Raw genomic sequence first — 20,789 nt, forward strand, 5'->3', positions numbered from 1 at the left:
AGCAGACGTTTTCTATATTTCTGCTGTCATCAGGTCTTCCTGTGGTGTTTGTTTTTATTTTTTATTTTTTTCAAATCCTCTTAGATCATTCCCATTTATTTGCATATTTATTTATTTCGTCCGATATCACATGAGGGGTCATTTCTTCTGCCTGATAGATTTTCTCTTATAATTGAAGGGGACTTTTGACACACAATACATTTCCTTTTGCAGATACTACACACTACTACAACTGCTACTGCACTGTTTTTGACAGTGACATCCAATGCACAATGGATTAGTATTGCATGGCTCTAGAGAATGTTCACTATTTAACCTACAATGTTTAACCTCACAAATATTTATTCTATTCTTTCTTGGGGGATGAATGGTTTTCAGTCAACAGTTCCATGTAATAGTGGGCACGGGGGGGTCATTTTTCCCACTACCCCTGTATTTCTGTACATCCTTTGTAACTTTCTTATTGAGGAGAAGCAAACAGTCATAAATTGAGAGAGCAGGGCCCAAGCAGGAAGAGAGACAGAGAGACATCTGCAGCTCTGATTTGTCACTAGCCCAGCTTTTCCCTAGCTGGGTAAGTGTGACCAGGGGCTCAAAACAGGGTCCTGGGATTCCACATAGTTCCCTGGCAGCTCCACCAGCTGTTCCTCCAACCCATGCTCCCTTCGTTGTCCATGTAACTATCGATCTGCTCTAGGCATTTCTCACCTTCATATGCCAGAAACTTAACACTTCTCCCTTCCACCCATGAAACTTTGACCTTTTGCTAGGGTGCAAAACAGCAACTCCAATCCAAGTTATTTTCGGGACAAGTGTGTACGTCTCTGTGGGAAGGTGTCTGTGTGTGTGTGTGTGTGTGTGTGTAAGTGTGCATAATTGTGTTTCAGTTAAGATTACCGCTGTTGTTTCTTTATTCCTGACACAGGGACTTAGGAACTGGGTTGTGTTATGACAAAGGAAGTTTCCACTGCACAAGTGGTTTTTCAAGTATGAATTGGCACATTGGATTGTGGACTCTGTTGTGCATTCTCCCAGGTGGTCCTCAGATGGGTTCTTTCCTTTGCTATTCCCATGCTGTGTGTAATTTTCTGGGTAGACTCAAAGAGGAGTGGCATGGGGAGCTCAGCTGCATTCTGCTGTATGTCCACAAGGTGGCGGCAAAGACCATAGTTGAGTGTAGTGATTCTGTGGAATGAGGAGAACTCTAGGAATTGTGGCCCGTGGACAGCAGGGTTGAAATTGACGTAGAGTGCCCTAGACATCTGTTCTTTCCTGTGGGGTGGGGGGATCCCCCATTTGGCTTTGCAAGTGGAAGGGGTTTCTCTCTTTGCCTGGGATGACTCTACTGGGAGCTTGTGAAACCCTGTGCTCAGCTGCATTCTGCTGGGTGTCCACAAGAGGGCAGCACCAGGGCGGGACTAAGGCTCCATGGGGCAAGTGCCCTGAGGCACTGGGCTAGGAGAGTGGCGACAGTGTTTCTGGGTGTGCCCCAAGAGCATGGCCAGCCTAGCGCAGGCAGGCAGTGTCCTAAGGACGGGCCCAGACAGGAGCTGTGGGGGTCGTGTTTGCAGAAACAGGGCCTTCAGAGGATGGCAGAAAGTCCCCGGGGGTGGGCCTCAGAGCCCGTGCCCAATGAGCCTGAGGGGAGGGCCCAGTGGGTATTCATAGAGACAGCTGGCCAATCAGAGAGGAGGAACGTCACCCTCAGGGGTGTGAAGCAAGAGCTGGCCAATGAGAACAGAGGAGGAGTTGCGTGGGCGGGCCTCAGAGAGCAGCCCACCAATGAGAGCCTGGGTGCTGGCTCTGGGTGGGCGTACCCCTGGAGGTCAGCCAATCAGGGTCCAGCGGAAGTGCCTGGGGGGCGGGCCCTCGGGAGGCTGTCCAATGAGCGCCTGGGGCGGGCCTCGTGGGCGGAGCCCAGGAGGCTGGCCAATCATGGGGCAAATGCGGTGACCTTCCTGGGCGTGCCTTAGGAACTGGCCTATTAGAGGGCGCCCCTCAGACAGCAGCCCGCCAATGGGAGCCAAGAGAAGGCTGGCTGGGGGCGTGTCCCTGGGACACCAGGCCAATCAGAGTCGAGCGGAAGTGGCTGGTGGGCGGGCCTTCCGGAGGCTGCCCAATCAGCGTGCTGCAGGGCCGTGTGGGCGGTGCTCAAGGCCGCTGGCCAATCACTGACTAGGGGCCCGGACCCTCCTGGGCGTGTCCAAGCACACTGGCCAATGAGATTGCTGGTGGGGTTCTGGGCGTGGCCTAGGCCTCTGGCCTATCAGAGCCTGGTTGGCGCCCTGTGGGCGGGCCTTCTGAAGGAATCCCGCCAATGGGAGCTCAGAGCTGGCCTTAAAAGCCTGGGCGTGCTTCCAGGAAATGCGAAGCAGGGTTCAGCCCAGGGCCCTGCCTTGCAGAAGCTGTCCAGTGTGCATGTGTATAACTCCGTTTGTGACTGTGCCTCTGTGGATTTGTGTGTGTGTGTGTGTGTGTGTGTGTGTGTGTGTGTGTGTGTGTGTCTGAGGGAGGGAGAGAGAGAGAGAACAACAGAATCACTGTGGCACAGGTGATTTTGTGCAAAACACTTGGCACATTCTGATTTACAGCTCAATATTGACACCAGGGCAGCTCTCCTTGGCCCTTGGTCACTTTTCTTCTTTTCAGATGTAAAGACACTGAAGAGGGAGAGGTTTTTGCCCTGAGGCTTGCACTGGGAACTAGCAGCTGCCCTGTTTGTGTTGCCAGACTAGGAAACCTGTGGTGCCTGTCCATGTGGAGAGTCTCCTGGATGAGTTCCTTCTCGAGCCTTTTTCGCTCGGTCCCGTTGGAGCTGCATATAGCTAATGATTTGGAGATTTTATTCCTTTGGACAATTCTTTTCCTGATGCAAAGTTTCTCTCCAGGTTTTAGCAATCAATTGTGTGAATGTCACATCGAATCCATTGTAGAAAATGACTACATCAGTGTCTCTCTCTCTCTTTCTCTCTCTCTCTCTATCTCTCTCTCTCTATATATATATATGTATGTAACATGTAGAGGTCTGAAAATATTTTTTAGCTAGAGACCTGCACAGCTCTGGATTAGGGTAGCAATGTGGATACACCTGGCCCTTCTGAGCCACAGTCATGAGAGACATCTCACAGAGCCATATCGTATATCACTCTACAAATCTCTCTCAGCACAAACTACCACTGCCAAATCATCTACTTCCCTCTTGCTCTTTTTGTCCACCGAGTCTTATCCCAAAACTGTAAATCAAAGAAGAAATAGACATAGTGCAGTTCCCTGCACACAGGACAGGCTGAGGCTGGACCAGGGAGATGCAATACGCCAGCCTGCATCTTGGCTGGAGCATCACTATGACTACTTCGAATTTGGAGAGGCGAGGGCAGTTTTGGAGAGTGGGCTGCCGGCCAAGGGTTGCTTCTCAGAGTGGCTAAGACCTAGATGTTCTAAGTGTTACCTTTCCTGACAAACATAAAATAGCAATGCCACTTGTAAGAAGTATGCATGGGCATGGAGGGTTTGTCTTCAGTGCTCTGGCACTGATCAACACAGGGCCAGAATTTCAGTCCTTGTCTGTCTCTGTCATTCTGTCTCTCTGACTGTCTCTACGTGCCTTCTTCACTGGGCCCTTACTGGAAGTCAGTGCATGCATCGTGAACTCAGCCTTCCTGGTGTTGAAATTTTCCTTTCTTTGCCCCTTGGATTATTTAGTCTCCTGCACATGGTGTAGTACAGAGGGGAACTGCGGAGACAGCGTTGCTGCTGCAGGTTCCAGGCATATGTCCATCTCCAGCTGCAGCTGTCCAGGCCCTCTGTGCTTGACTGCCATTCTCCAGGGCCCTGAGGCTGACACTCAGCCTCAATGCAGCCCTCCTCACCTTCCTGCACAGCATCCTTGTCCTTATTCCATGAGAGCCCCGGTCAAGGGAAGTGAAACTCGATCCCCCTGGCACACACACTGTGCTTTCCCTCTATTAAGCCAAATGGAAAGGATCTGTGGTACTGATGGCCACACCAGTGTCCAGATTTTTCCATGCAAAACGGAAGCTTCCAGTGTTCAGAAAGAGGGAGTTTTGATGGCTGTGAAATGTCTTTTCCAAGTGCCTCATGGTGTTTCAAATCCCTTTGAAACCTGAAGTTCTTTCTTGTATCTAGGGAATATTTTCAACACTGGCCAGAAGGGCCGCCCAACTAGGAGCACAGCTATCCAGGGGTCAGGAGGTCTTCCAGCCTGCTAGCTCCTGGAGGGATTCCTGAGTATGTCCTCAGGGCCCAAGTGTAAAAGGTGTTTCCAATTGCCTTGATTAGGAGCAGCCAGGCCCTCAGGTGAGGGGCGGGGCTGTGATCTTGACTGGAAGCCCCTAATTTGGCCAATGGAGGCATCCATCTTTTTTTGTCTGTCCATAGCAAGGGTCTGGGGATTTTGTGCTTCCTGCAAGCAGAGCGACATTGTATGGGACACTCATGCAAGCCTACTTCTGGGAATCTCTCTGAGTGTGATGTGTGGACACCAGGACACCATGATCAGGGATGTGAGGCCACAGGAGCAATTGCCTTAGCCGGACCCAAAGGGTAGGTGTAAGGGGCCGGGTTCATCCACTATTGTTTGGTTCAACACACTTCCCATCTATGTGGAAACACAGCCCTTTCTGGGTACTTTCTGGGCTTGTAATCTGCTGCCCTGAGCAGTGGACTGAGAGCCTGGAGGCTGAGTAGGCAGCCAAACGTGACTGGACAGGCTCAAGCCCCTGAATTCTGAGGGGTGCCCCAGATTCCCCCATTGGCAGTGTTTGGATCATAGTGAGGCATGGCATTGATTCGGAACTCAGGAGAGTGAGACATGAGAGTCCCTTTGCATATGCATTCTTGCTTAGCCACAATCTGGGCTAGCTGGCTTGCCCTGACCAGATAGGTTCTCTGTACATAAGTTGCAGGAGAGGCTGGCTCCCTTGCCACCCATGCTCTGAGACTACTACAGGTGATCTCTGAGCACACACAGACACACACAAACAGACAGACACACACACACACACACATTACTGTCAGGTTGGTAGTAGAGCCTATGGTGAAGGCTGGGGCTGTCTGGGGTCTGTGGGCATGAGAGCTGCTGCCTTACAATCTCTACAAGCCAGGTTTGAACCTGTCATCAATGAACACAGTGTAGGAGGTTTTTGAATTCTGGTCTCTTTCCAACTCATCTATTTCTCTTCTCGCCTTCTCTATCTCTAACTCTCACATGCTCTCACACACTCTGTCTTCACTCATTAATATTTTACTTAGATTCTGATTTTACTGACAGGCCCAGATAGACAAAGAGAGTTACCAGAGCACTGCTGAGCTCTGGCTTGTTGTGTTGGCGATTTCACCTAGGCTACTGGAGCCTCAGTTTGTAAGTCTTTCTGACACAAGCCATATTCTGTCTCCTCATTTCCATGCCGGTATCACTCAGAGTTTATCATAAAGATACACATACATGTATATATATACATATAGATTTATATATCTGTCATTTTTAGAATGTTCGACCTATGTATTTGACCTTCTTTCAGAATTACCACATTTATAACAGCCTAGTTTTTCTGAAATAATTGGCCATATAGTTGGAGCAGGATTCAATACAATTATAAATAATAGAACCTTCCAGTAGCATTTCTAATCGTGTTTCTATTAGCATCCTTATTGTAATTATCATGGCCCAGATCTTCCCTCCTTTTTCTAGTGTAAGCTTCAATACATATGTGTTTGTTTTCTTTCTCCCGAAATCTTAATGTCCCTGGACCCTGAAGTGTTAGGGAATTTTTGAAGCAGCCCTCTGTTTCTCAGCAGATGGTTTCTATGTTTCTGCTGTCATCAGGTCTTCTTGTGGTTTTTGTCTTTATTTATTTTTATTGTTTCAAGTCCTCCTAGATCATCCCCATTTATTTGCATATTTATTTATTTAGTCAGGTATCACATGTGGCATCATTTCTTCTGCTTGAGAGATTTTCTCTTATAACTGAAGGGAACTTTTGATGCACAATACATTTCCTGGGGCAAATACTACACACATATGGTGAAGGCTTGGGTTGTCTGGGGTCTGTGGACATTAGAGCTGCTGCGTGACAATCTCTACAACCCAGGTTTGAACCTGTCATGAATGAACACAGCCTAGGGGGTTTTTGACTTCTGGTCTATTTCCAACTCTTCTATTTCTCTTCTTGCCATCTCTGTCTCTGACTCTCACAGGCTCTCTCTCACTCTGTCTGAACTCAGGAATATTTTACTTATATCCTTATTTTATTGACAGGCCCAGATATACAAAGAGAGTGGCCAGAGCACTGCTGAGCTCTGGCTGGTTTTGTTTGTGATTTCACCTAGGCGACTGGAGCCTCAGATTGGTAAGTCTCTCTGACTTAAGCCATATTCTGTCTCCTCATATCCATGGCAGTATCTCTCAGACTTTATAATAAAGATATACATCCATATACATATATAAATATACATATATATCTCTGTCATTTTTAGAATTGTCAACCTATGTAATTGATCTTAATCAGAATTCACACATTTACAACAGGTTCCTTTTTCCCTACTAATTGGCCACATACTTGGAGCAGGATTCAATACAATTATAAATAATAGAACCTTCCAGTAGCATTTCTAATAGCATTTCTATCAGCATCCTTATTTTAATTATCATAGTACAGAACTTGCCTCCTTTCTCTAGTGTAAGCTTCAATACATATGAGTTTCTTTTCATTCTCCCGAAATCTTAATTTCCCTGGACTCTGAAGGGTCTCGGAACTTTTGAAGCAGCCCTTGATTCTCAGCAGATGGTTTCTATGTTTCTGCTGTCATCAGGTCTTCTTGTGCTTTTTGTTTTTATTTTTCATTTGTTTCAAATCCTCCTAGATAACCCCCATTTATTTGCATATTTATTTATTTATTTATTTATTTATTTATTTGGTTCTATATTACATGAGGGGTCCATTCTTCTGCTTGATAGATTTTTCTCTTATAATTGAAGGGAAGTTTACACTCACAATACATATCCTGTCGTAAATACTACACACATATGGTGAAGGCTGGGGTTGTCTGGGATCTGTGGACAGGAGACTGCTGCCCTACAATCTCGACAACCCAGGTTTGAACCTGTCATGTATGAACACAGAGTGGGAGCTTTTGGACTTCTGGTCTCTTTCCAACTCTTCTATTTCTCTTCTTGCCTTCTCTGTCTCTGACTCTCACAGGCTCTCACTCACTCTGTCTGCACTCATTAATATTTTACTTATATATTATTTGACTGACAGGCCCAGATATACAAAGCGAGTCACCAGGGCCCAGCTGAGCTCTGGATTGTTTTGTTGGCGATTTCACCTAGGTTTCTGGAGCCTCAGCTTTGTAAGTCTCTCTGGCACAAGCCATACTCTGTCTCCTCATAGCCATGCCAGTATCCCTCATAGTTGATAATAAAGATACACATACATATATGTACATATACATACATATATATATATATATATATCAGACATTTTTAGAATTGTTGACCTTTTTATTTGATCTGAATGCAGAATTACCGCATTTATAATAGCCTCCTTATTCATAAATAATTGGTCACATAGTTGGAGCAGGATTCACTACAGTTATAAATTATAAACTTTCCAGGAGCATTTCCAATAGCCTTTCTATCAGTATCCTTATTGTAATTATCAAAGCACAGAACTTGCCTCCATTTTCTAGTGTAAGCTTCAAATCGTATGCGTTTCTTTTCATTCTCGGAATTCGTAATTTGCCTGGACCCTGTGTGTCAGGGAATTTTTGAAACAGCCCTCTATTTCTCAGCAGACGTTTTCTATATTTCTGCTGTCATCAGGTCTTCCTGTGGTGTTTGTTTTTATTTTTTATCTTTTTCAAATCCTCTTAGATCATTCCCATTTATTTGCATATTTATTTATTTCGTCCGATATCACATGAGGGGTCATTTCTTCTGCCTGATAGATTTTCTCTTATAATTGAAGGGGACTTTTGACACACAATACATTTCCTTTTGCAGATACTACACACTACTACAACTGCTACTGCACTGTTTTTGACAGTGACATCCAATGCACAATGGATTAGTATTGCATGGCTCTAGAGAATGTTCACTATTTAACCTACAATGTTTAACCTCACAAATATTTATTCTGTTCTTTCTTGGGGGATGAATGGTTTTCAGTCAACAGTTCCATGTAATAGTGGGCACGGGGGGGTCATTTTTCCCACTACCCCTGTATTTCTGTACATCCTTTGTAACTTTCTTATTGAGGAGAAGCAAACAGTCATAAATTGAGAGAGCAGGGCCCAAGCAGGAAGAGAGACAGAGAGACATCTGCAGCTCTGATTTGTCACTAGCCCAGCTTTTCCCTAGCTGGGTAAGTGTGACCAGGGGCTCAAAACAGGGTCCTGGGATTCCACATAGTTCCCTGGCAGCTCCACCAGCTGTTCCTCCAACCCATGCTCCCTTCGTTGTCCATGTAACTATCGATCTGCTCTAGGCATTTCTCACCTTCATATGCCAGAAACTTAACACTTCTCCCTTCCACCCATGAAACTTTGACCTTTTGCTAGGGTGCAAAACAGCAACTCCAATCCAAGTTATTTTCGGGACAAGTGTGTACGTCTCTGTGGGAAGGTGTCTGTGTGTGTGTGTGTGTGTGTGTGTGTGTGTGTGTGTGTGTGTGTGTAAGTGTGCATAATTGTGTTTCATTTAAGATTACCGCTGTTGTTTCTTTATTCCTGACACAGGGACTTAGGAACTGGGTTGTGTTATGACAAAGGAAGTTTCCACTGCACAAGTGGTTTTTCAAGTATGAATTGGCACATTGGATTGTGGACTCTGTTGTGCATTCTCCCAGGTGGTCCTCAGATGGGTTCTTTCCTTTGCTATTCCCATGCTGTGTGTAATTTTCTGGGTAGACTCAAAGAGGAGTGGCATGGGGAGCTCAGCTGCATTCTGCTGTATGTCCACAAGGTGGCGGCAAAGACCATAGTTGAGTGTAGTGATTCTGTGGAATGAGGAGAACTCTAGGAATTGTGGCCCGTGGACAGCAGGGTTGAAATTGACGTAGAGTGCCCTAGACATCTGTTCTTTCCTGTGGGGTGGGGGGATCCCCCATTTGGCTTTGCAAGTGGAAGGGGTTTCTCTCTTTGCCTGGGATGACTCTACTGGGAGCTTGTGAAACCCTGTGCTCAGCTGCATTCTGCTGGGTGTCCACAAGAGGGCAGCACCAGGGCGGGACTAAGGCTCCATGGGGCAAGTGCCCTGAGGCACTGGGCTAGGAGAGTGGCGACAGTGTTTCTGGGTGTGCCCCAAGAGCATGGCCAGTCTAGCGCAGGCAGGCAGTGTCCTAAGGACGGGCCCAGACAGGAGCTGTGGGGGTCGTGTTTGCAGAAACAGGGCCTTCAGAGGATGGCAGAAAGTCCCCGGGGGCGGGCCTCAGAGCCCGTGCCCAATGAGCCTGAGGGGAGGGCCCAGTGGGTATTCATAGAGACAGCTGGCCAATCAGAGAGGAGGAACGTCACCCTCAGGGGCGTGAAGCAAGAGCTGGCCAATGAGAACAGAGGAGGAGTTGCGTGGGCGGGCCTCAGAGAGCAGCCCACCAATGAGAGCCTGGGTGCTGGCTCTGGGTGGGCGTACCCCTGGAGGTCAGCCAATCAGGGTCCAGCGGAAGTGCCTGGGGGGCGGGCCCTCGGGAGGCTGTCCAATGAGCGCCTGGGGCGGGCCTCGTGGGCGGAGCCCAGGAGGCTGGCCAATCATGGGGCAAGGGCGGTGACCTTCCTGGGCGTGCCTTAGGAACTGGCCTATCAGAGGGCGCCCCTCAGACAGCAGCCCGCCAATGGGAGCCAAGAGAAGGCTGGCTGGGGGCGTGTCCCTGGGACACCAGGCCAATCAGAGTCGAGCGGAAGTGGCTGGTGGGCGGGCCTTCCGGAGGCTGCCCAATCAGCGTGCTGCAGGGCCGTGTGGGCGGTGCTCAAGGCCGCGGGCCAATCACTGACTAGGGGCCCGGACCCTCCTGGGCGTGTCCAAGCACACTGGCCAATGAGATTGCTGGTGGGGTTCTGGGCGTGGCCTAGGCCTCTGGCCTATCAGAGCCTGGCTGGCGCCCTGTGGGCGGGCCTTCTGAAGGAATCCCGCCAATGGGAGCTCAGAGCTGGCCTTAAAAGGCTGGGCGTGCTTCCAGGAAATGCGAAGCAGGGTTCAGCCCAGGGCCCTGCCTTGCAGAAGCTGTCCAGTGTGCATGTGTATAACTCCGTTTGTGACTGTGCCTCTGTGGATTTGTGTGTGTGTGTGTGTGTGTGTGTGTGTGTGTATGTGTCTGAGGGAGGGAGAGAGAGAGAGAACAACAGAATCACTGTGGCACAGGTGATTTTGTGCAAAACACTTGGCACATTCTGATTTACAGCTCAATATTGACACCAGGGCAGCTCTCCTTGGCCCTTGGTCACTTTTCTTCTTTTCAGATGTAAAGACACTGAAGAGGGAGAGGTTTTTGCCCTGAGGCTTGCACTGGGAACTAGCAGCTGCCCTGTTTGTGTTGCCAGACTAGGAAACCTGTGGTGCCTGTCCATGTGGAGAGTCTCCTGGATGAGTTCCTTCTCGAGCCTTTTTCACTCGGTCCCGTTGGAGCTGCATATAGCTAATGATTTGGAGATTTTATTCCTTTGGACAATTCTTTTCCTGATGCAAAGTTTCTCTCCAGGTGTTAGCAATCAATTGTGTGAATGTCACATCGAATCCATTGTAGAAAATGACTACATCAGTGTCTCTCTCTCTCTCTTTCTCTCTCTCTCTCTATCTCTCTCTCTCTCTGTATATATATATGTATGTAACATGTAGAGGTCTGAAAATATTTTTTAGCTAGAGACCTGCACAGCTCTGGATTAGGGTAGCAATGTGGATACACCTGGCCCTTCTGAGCCACAGTCATGAGAGACATCTCACAGAGCCATATCGTATATCACTCTACAAATCTCTCTCAGCACAAACTACCAAGGCCAAATCATCTACTTCCCTCTTGCTCTTTTTGTCCACCGAGTCTTATCCCAAAACTGTAAATCAAAGAAGAAATAGACATAGTGCAGTTCCCTGCACACAGGACAGGCTGAGGCTGGACCAGGGAGATGCAATACGCCAGCCTGCATCTTGGCTGGAGCATCACTATGACTACTTCGAATTTGGAGAGGCGAGGGCAGTTTTGGAGAGTGGGCTGCCGGCCAAGGGTTGCTTCTCAGAGTGGCTAAGACCTAGATGTTCTAAGTGTTACCTTTCCTGACAAACATAAAATAGCAATGCCACTTGTAAGAAGTATGCATGGGCATGGAGGGTTTGTCTTCAGTGCTCTGGCACTGATCAACACAGGGCCAGAATTTCAGTCCTTGTCTGTCTCTGTCATTCTGTCTCTCTGACTGTCTCTACGTGCCTTCTTCACTGGGCCCTTACTGGAAGTCAGTGCATGCATCGTGAACTCAGCCTTCCTGGTGTTGAAATTTTCCTTTCTTTGCCCCTTGGATTATTTAGTCTCCTGCACATGGTGTAGTACAGAGGGGAACTGCGGAGACAGCGTTGCTGCTGCAGGTTCCAGGCATATGTCCATCTCCAGCTGCAGCTGTCCAGGCCCTCTGTGCTTGACTGCCATTCTCCAGGGCCCTGAGGCTGACACTCAGCCTCAATGCAGCCCTCCTCACCTTCCTGCACAGCATCCTTGTCCTTATTCCATGAGAGCCCCGGTCAAGGGAAGTGCAACTCGATCCCCCTGGCACACACACTGTGCTTTCCCTCTATTAAGCCAAATGGAAAGGATCTGTGGTACTGATGGCCACACCAGTGTCCAGATTTTTCCATGCAAAATGGAAGCTTCCAGTGTTCAGAAAGAGGGAGTTTTGATGGCTGTGAAATGTCTTTTCCAAGTGCCTCATGGTGTTTCAAATCCCTTTGAAACCTGAAGTTCTTTCTTGTATCTAGGGAATATTTTCAACACTGGCCAGAAGGGCCGCCCAACTAGGAGCACAGCTATCCAGGGGTCAGGAGGTCTTCCAGCCTGCTAACTCCTGGAGGGATTCCTGAGTATGTCCTCAGGGCCCAAGTGTAAAAGGTGTTTCCAATTGCCTTGATTAGGAGCAGCCAGGCCCTCAGGTGAGGGGCGGGGCTGTGATCTTGACTGGAAGCCCCTAATTTGGCCAATGGAGGCATCCATCTTTTTTTGTCTGTCCATAGCAAGGGCCTGGGGAGTTTGTGCTTCCTGCAAGCAGAGCGACATTGTATGGGACACTCATGCAAGCCTACTTCTGGGAATCTCTCTGAGTGTGCTGTGTGGACACCAGGACACCATGATCAGGGATGTGAGGCCACAGGAGCAATTGCCTTAGCCGGACCCAAAGGGTAGGTGTAAGGGGCCGGGTTCATCCACTATTGTTTGGTTCAACACACTTCCCATCTATGTGGAAACACAGCCCTTTCTGGGTACTTTCTGGGCTTGTAATCTGCTGCCCTGAGCAGTGGACTGAGAGCCTGGAGGCTGAGTAGGCAGCCAAACGTGACTGGACAGGCTCAAGCCCCTGAATTCTGAGGGGTGCCCCAGATTCCCCCATTGGCAGTGTTTGGATCATAGTGAGGCATGGCATTGATTCGGAACTCAGGAGAGTGAGACATGAGAGTCCCTTTGCATATGCATTCTTGCTTAGCCACAATCTGGGCTAGCTGGCTTGCCCTGACCAGATAGGTTCTCTGTACATAAGTTGCAGGAGAGGCTGGCTCCCTTGCCACCCATGCTCTGAGACTACTACAGGTGATCTCTGAGCACACACAGACACACACAAACAGACAGACACACACACACACACACACATTACTGTCAGGTTGGTAGTAGAGCCTATGGTGAAGGCTGGGGCTGTCTGGGGTCTGTGGGCATGAGAGCTGCTGCCTTACAATCTCTACAAGCCAGGTTTGAACCTGTCATCAATGAACACAGTGTAGGAGGTTTTTGAATTCTGGTCTCTTTCCAACTCATCTATTTCTCTTCTCGCCTTCTCTATCTCTAACTCTCACATGCTCTCACACACTCTGTCTTCACTCATTAATATTTTACTTAGATTCTGATTTTACTGACAGGCCCAGATAGACAAAGAGAGTTACCAGAGCACTGCTGAGCTCTGGCTTGTTGTGTTGGCGATTTCACCTAGGCTACTGGAGCCTCAGTTTGTAAGTCTTTCTGACACAAGCCATATTCTGTCTCCTCATTTCCATGCCAGTATCACTCAGAGTTTATCATAAAGATACACATACATGTATATATATACATATAGATTTATATATCTGTCATTTTTAGAATGTTCGACCTATGTATTTGACCTTCTTTCAGAATTACCACATTTATAACAGCCTAGTTTTTCTGAAATAATTGGCCATATAGTTGGAGCAGGATTCAATACAATTATAAATAATAGAACCTTCCAGTAGCATTTCTAATCGTGTTTCTATTAGCATCCTTATTGTAATTATCATGGCCCAGATCTTCCCTCCTTTTTCTAGTGTAAGCTTCAATACATATGTGTTTGTTTTCTTTCTCCGGAAATCTTAATGTCCCTGGACCCTGAAGTGTTAGGGAATTTTTGAAGCAGCCCTCTGTTTCTCAGCAGATGGTTTCTATGTTTCTGCTGTCATCAGGTCTTCTTGTGGTTTTTGTCTTTATTTATTTTTATTGTTTCAAGTCCTCCTAGATCATCCCCATTTATTTGCATATTTATTTATTTAGTCAGGTATCACATGTGGCATCATTTCTTCTGCTTGAGAGATTTTCTCTTATAACTGAAGGGAACTTTTGATGCACAATACATTTCCTGGGGCAAATACTACACACATATGGTGAAGGCTTGGGTTGTCTGGGGTCTGTGGGCATTAGAGCTGCTGCGTGACAATCTCTACAACCCAGGTTTGAACCTGTCATGAATGAACACAGCCTAGGGGGTTTTTGACTTCTGGTCTATTTCCAACTCTTCTATTTCTCTTCTTGCCATCTCTGTCTCTGACTCTCACAGGCTCTCTCTCACTCTGTCTGAACTCAGGAATATTTTACTTATATCCTTATTTTATTGACAGGCCCAGATATACAAAGAGAGTGGCCAGAGCACTGCTGAGCTCTGGCTGGTTTTGTTTGTGATTTCACCTAGGCGACTGGAGCCTCAGATTGGTAAGTCTCTCTGACTTAAGCCATATTCTGTCTCCTCATATCCATGGCAGTATCTCTCAGACTTTATAATAAAGATATACATCCATATACATATATAAATATACATATATATCTCTGTCATTTTTAGAATTGTCAACCTATGTAATTGATCTTAATCAGAATTCACACATTTACAACAGGTTCCTTTTTCCCTACTAATTGGCCACATACTTGGAGCAGGATTCAATACAATTATAAATAATAGAACCTTCCAGTAGCATTTCTAATAGCATTTCTATCAGCATCCTTATTTTAATTATCATAGTACAGAACTTGCCTCCTTTCTCTAGTGTAAGCTTCAATACATATGAGTTTCTTTTCATTCTCCCGAAATCTTAATTTCCCTGGACTCTGAAGGGTCTCGGAACTTTTGAAGCAGCCCTTGATTCTCAGCAGATGGTTTCTATGTTTCTGCTGTCATCAGGTCTTCTTGTGCTTTTTGTTTTTATTTTTCATTTGTTTCAAATCCTCCTAGATAACCCCCATTTATTTGCATATTTATTTATTTATTTATTTATTTGGTTCTATATTACATGAGGGGTCCATTATTCTGCTTGATAGATTTTTCTCTTATAATTGAAGGGAAGTTTACACTCACAATACATATCCTGTCGTAAATACTACACACATATGGTGAAGGCTGGGGTTGTCTGGGATCTGTGGACAGGAGACTGCTGCCCTACAATCTCGACAACCCAGGTTTGAACCTGTCATGTATGAACACAGAGTGGGAGCTTTTGGACTTCTGGTCTCTTTCCAACTCTTCTATTTCTCTTCTTGCCTTCTCTGTCTCTGACTCTCACAGGCTCTCACTCACTCTGTCTGCACTCATTAATATTTTACTTATATATTATTTGACTGACAGGCCCAGATATACAAAGCGAGTCACCAGGGCCCAGCTGAGCTCTGGATTGTTTTGTTGGCGATTTCACCTAGGTTTCTGGAGCCTCAGCTTTGTAAGTCTCTCTGGCACAAGCCATACTCTGTCTCCTCATAGCCATGCCAGTATCCCTCATAGTTGATAATAAAGATACACATACATATATGTACATATACATACATATATATATATATCAGACATTTTTAGAATTGTTGACCTTTTTATTTGATCTGAATGCAGAATTACCGCATTTATAATAGCCTCCTTATTCATAAATAATTGGTCACATAGTTGGAGCAGGATTCACTACAGTTATAAATTATAAACTTTCCAGGAGCATTTCCAATAGCCTTTCTATCAGTATCCTTATTGTAATTATCAAAGCACAGAACTTGCCTCCATTTTCTAGTGTAAGCTTCAAATCGTATGCGTTTCTTTTCATTCTCGGAATTCGTAATTTGCCTGGACCCTGTGTGTCAGGGAATTTTTGAAACAGCCCTCTATTTCTCAGCAGACGTTTTCTATATTTCTGCTGTCATCAGGTCTTCCTGTGGTGTTTGTTTTTATTTTTTATTTTTTTCAAATCCTCTTAGATCATTCCCATTTATTTGCATATTTATTTATTTCGTCCGATATCACATGAGGGGTCATTTCTTCTGCCTGATAGATTTTCTCTTATAATTGAAGGGGACTTTTGACACACAATACATTTCCTTTTGCAGATACTACACACTACTACAACTGCTACTGCACTGTTTTTGACAGTGACATCCAATGCACAATGGATTAGTATTGCATGGCTCTAGAGAATGTTCACTATTTAACCTACAATGTTTAACCTCACAAATATTTATTCTATTCTTTCTTGGGGGATGAATGGTTTTCAGTCAACAGTTCCATGTAATAGTGGGCACGGGGGGGTCATTTTTCCCACTACCCCTGTATTTCTGTACATCCTTTGTAACTTTCTTATTGAGGAGAAGCAAACAGTCATAAATTGAGAGAGCAGGGCCCAAGCAGGAAGAGAGACAGAGAGACATCTGCAGCTCTGATTTGTCACTAGCCCAGCTTTTCCCTAGCTGGGTAAGTGTGACCAGGGGCTCAAAACAGGGTCCTGGGATTCCACATAGTTCCCTGGCAGCTCCACCAGCTGTTCCTCCAACCCATGCTCCCTTCGTTGTCCATGTAACTATCGATCTGCTCTAGGCATTTCTCACCTTCATATGCCAGAAACTTAACACTTCTCCCTTCCACCCATGAAACTTTGACCTTTTGCTAGGGTGCAAAACAGCAACTCCAATCCAAGTTATTTTCGGGACAAGTGTGTACGTCTCTATGGGAAGGTGTCTGTGTGTGTGTGTGTGTGTGTGTGTGTGTGTGTGTGTGTGTGTGTGTGTGTGTAAGTGTGCATAATTGTGTTTCAGTTAAGATTACCGCTGTTGTTTCTTTATTCCTGACACAGGGACTTAGGAACTGGGTTGTGTTATGACAAAGGAAGTTTCCACTGCACAAGTGGTTTTTCAAGTATGAATTGGCACATTGGATTGTGGACTCTGTTGTGCATTCTCCCAGGTGGTCCTCAGATGGGTTCTTTCCTTTGCTATTCCCATGCTGTGTGTAATTTTCTGGGTAGACTCAAAGAGGAGTGGCATGGGGAGCTCAGCTGCATTCTGCTGTATGTCCACAAGGTGGCGGCAAAGACCATAGTTGAGTGTAGTGATTCTGTGGAATGAGGAGAACTCTAGGAATTGTGGCCCGTGGACAGCAGGGTTGAAATTGACGTAGAGTGCCCTAGACATCTGTTCTTTCCTGTGGGGTGGGGGGATCCCCCATTTGGCTTTGCAAGTGGAAGGGGTTTCTCTCTTTGCCTGGGATGACTCTACTGGGAGCTTGTGAAACCCTGTGCTCAGCTGCATTCTGCTGGGTGTCCACAAGAGGGCAGCACCAGGGCGGGACTAAGGCTCCATGGGGCAAGTGCCCTGAGGCACTGGGCTAGGAGAGTGGCGACAGTGTTTCTGGGTGTGCCCCAAGAGCATGGCCAGCCTAGCGCAGGCAGGCAGTGTCCTAAGGACGGGCCCAGACAGGAGCTGTGGGGGTCGTGTTTGCAGAAACAGGGCCTTCAGAGGATGGCAGAAAGTCCCCGGGGGTGGGCCTCAGAGCCCGTGCCCAATGAGCCTGAGGGGAGGGCCCAGTGGGTATTCATAGAGACAGCTGGCCAATCAGAGAGGAGGAACGTCACCCTCAGGGGTGTGAAGCAAGAGCTGGCCAATGAGAACAGAGGAGGAGTTGCGTGGGCGGGCCTCAGAGAGCAGCCCACCAATGAGAGCCTGGGTGCTGGCTCTGGGTGGGCGTACCCCTGGAGGTCAGCCAATCAGGGTCCAGCAGAAGTGCCTGGGGGGCGGGCCCTCGGGAGGCTGTCCAATGAGCGCCTGGGGCGGGCCTCGTGGGCGGAGCCCAGGAGGCTGGCCAATCATGGGGCAAGGGCGGTGACCTTCCTGGGCGTGCCTTAGGAACTGGCCTATCAGAGGGCGCCCCTCAGACAGCAGCCCGCCAATGGGAGCCAAGAGAAGGCTGGCTGGGGGCGTGTCCCTGGGAAACCAGGCCAATCAGAGTCGAGCGGAAGTGGCTGGTGGGCGGGCCTTCCGGAGGCTGCCCAATCAGCGTGCTGCAGGGCCGTGTGGGCGGTGCTCAAGGCCGCGGGCCAATCACTGACTAGGGGCCCGGACCCTCCTGGGCGTGTCCAAGCACACTGGCCAATGAGATTGCTGGTGGGGTTCTGGGCGTGGCCTAGGCCTCTGGCCTATCACAGCCTGGCTGGCGCCCTGTGGGCGGGCCTTCTGAAGGAATCCCGCCAAAGGGAGCTCAGAGCTGGCCTTAAAAGGCTGGGCGTGCTTCCACGAAATGCGAAGCAGGGTTCAGCCCAGGGCCCTGCCTTGCAGAAGCTGTCCAGTGCGCATGTGTATAACTCCGTTTGTGCCTGTGCCTCTGTGGATGTGTGTGTGTGTGTGTGTGTGTGTGTGTGTGTGTGTGTGTCTGAGGGAGGGAGAGAGAGAGAGAACAACAGAATCACTGTGGCACAGGTGATTTTGTGCAAAACACTTGGCACATTCTGATTTACAGCTCAATATTGACACCAGGGCAGCTCTCCTTGGCCCTTGGTCACTTTTCTTCTTTTCAGATGTAAAGACACTGAAGAGGGAGAGGTTTTTGCCCTGAGGCTTGCACTGGGAACTAGCAGCTGCCCTGTTTGTGTTGCCAGACTAGGAAACCTGTGGTGCCTGTCCATGTGGAGAGTCTCCTGGATGAGTTCCTTCTCGAGCCTTTTTCGCTCGGTCCCGTTGGAGCTGCATATAGCTAATGATTTGGAGATTTTATTCCTTTGGACAATTCTTTTCCTGATGCAAAGTTTCTCTCCAGGTGTTAGCAATCAATTGTGTGAATGTCACATCGAATCCATTGTAGAAAATGACTACATCAGTGTCTCTCTCTCTCTTTCTCTCTCTCTCTCTATCTCTCTCTCTATATATATATATATATGTATGTAACATGTAGAGGTCTGAAAATATTTTTTAGCTAGAGACCTGCACAGCTCTGGATTAGGGTAGCAATGTGGATACACCTGGCCCTTCTGAGCCACAGTCATGAGAGACATCTCACAGAGCCATATCGTATATCACTCTACAAATCTCTCTCAGCACAAACTACCACTGCCAAATCATCTACTTCCCTCTTGCTCTTTTTGTCCACCGAGTCTTATCCCAAAACTGTAAATCAAAGAAGAAATAGACATAGTGCAGTTCCCTGCACACAGGACAGGCTGAGGCTGGACCAGGGAGATGCAATACGCCAGCCTGCATCTTGGCTGGAGCATCACTATGACTACTTCGAATTTGGAGAGGCGAGGGCAGTTTTGGAGAGTGGGCTGCCGGCCAAGGGTTGCTTCTCAGAGTGGCTAAGACCTAGATGTTCTAAGTGTTACCTTTCCTGACAAACATAAAATAGCAATGCCACTTGTAAGAAGTATGCATGGGCATGGAGGGTTTGTCTTCAGTGCTCTGGCACTGATCAACACAGGGCCAGAATTTCAGTCCTTGTCTGTCTCTGTCATTCTGTCTCTCTGACTGTCTCTACGTGCCTTCTTCACTGGGCCCTTACTGGAAGTCAGTGCATGCATCGTGAACTCAGCCTTCCTGGTGTTGAAATTTTCCTTTCTTTGCCCCTTGGATTATTTAGTCTCCTGCACATGGTGTAGTACAGAGGGGAACTGCGGAGACAGCGTTGCTGCTGCAGGTTCCAGGCATATGTCCATCTCCAGCTGCAGCTGTCCAGGCCCTCTGTGCTTGACTGCCATTCTCCAGGGCCCTGAGGCTGACACTCAGCCTCAATGCAGCCCTCCTCACCTTCCTGCACAGCATCCTTGTCCTTATTCCATGAGAGCCCCGGTCAAGGGAAGTGCAACTCGATCCCCCTGGCACACACACTGTGCTTTCCCTCTATTAAGCCAAATGGAAAGGATCTGTGGTACTGATGGCCACACCAGTGTCCAGATTTTTCCATGCAAAATGGAAGCTTCCAGTGTTCAGAAAGAGGGAGTTTTGATGGCTGTGAAATGTCTTTTCCAAGTGCCTCATGGTGTTTCAAATCCCTTTGAAACCTGAAGTTCTTTCTTGTATCTAGGGAATATTTTCAACACTGGCCAGAAGGGCCGCCCAACTAGGAGCACAGCTATCCAGGGGTCAGGAGGTCTTCCAGCCTGCTAGCTCCTGGAGGGATTCCTGAGTATGTCCTCAGGGCCCAAGTGTAAAAGGTGTTTCCAATTGCCTTGATTAGGAGCAGCCAGGCCCTCAGGTGAGGGGCGGGGCTGTGATCTTGACTGGAAGCCCCTAATTTGGCCAATGGAGGCATCCATCTTTTTTTGTCTGTCCATAGCAAGGGCCTGGGGAGTTTGTGCTTCCTGCAAGCAGAGCGACATTGTATGGGACACTCATGCAAGCCTACTTCTGGGAATCTCTCTGAGTGTGCTGTGTGGACACCAGGACACCATGATCAGGGATGTGAGGCCACAGGAGCAATTGCCTTAGCCGGACCCAAAGGGTAGGTGTAAGGGGCCGGGTTCATCCACTATTGTTTGGTTCAACACACTTCCCATCTATGTGGAAACACAGCCCTTTCTGGGTACTTTCTGGGCTTGTAATCTGCTGCCCTGAGCAGTGGACTGAGAGCCTGGAGGCTGAGTAGGCAGCCAAACGTGACTGGACAGGCTCAAGCCCCTGAATTCTGAGGGGTGCCCCAGATTCCCCCATTGGCAGTGTTTGGATCATAGTGAGGCATGGCATTGATTCGGAACTCAGGAGAGTGAGACATGAGAGTCCCTTTGCATATGCATTCTTGCTTAGCCACAATCTGGGCTAGCTGGCTTGCCCTGACCAGATAGGTTCTCTGTACATAAGTTGCAGGAGAGGCTGGCTCCCTTGCCACCCATGCTCTGAGACTACTACAGGTGATCTCTGAGCACACACAGACACACACAAACAGACAGACACACACACACACACACACATTACTGTCAGGTTGGTAGTAGAGCCTATGGTGAAGGCTGGGGCTGTCTGGGGTCTGTGGGCATGAGAGCTGCTGCCTTACAATCTCTACAAGCCAGGTTTGAACCTGTCATC

The sequence above is a fragment of the Erinaceus europaeus genome, chromosome 15 (assembly GCF_950295315.1).
Source record: "Erinaceus europaeus chromosome 15, mEriEur2.1, whole genome shotgun sequence".
In the NCBI taxonomy this organism is placed as follows: Eukaryota; Metazoa; Chordata; class Mammalia; order Eulipotyphla; family Erinaceidae; genus Erinaceus; species Erinaceus europaeus.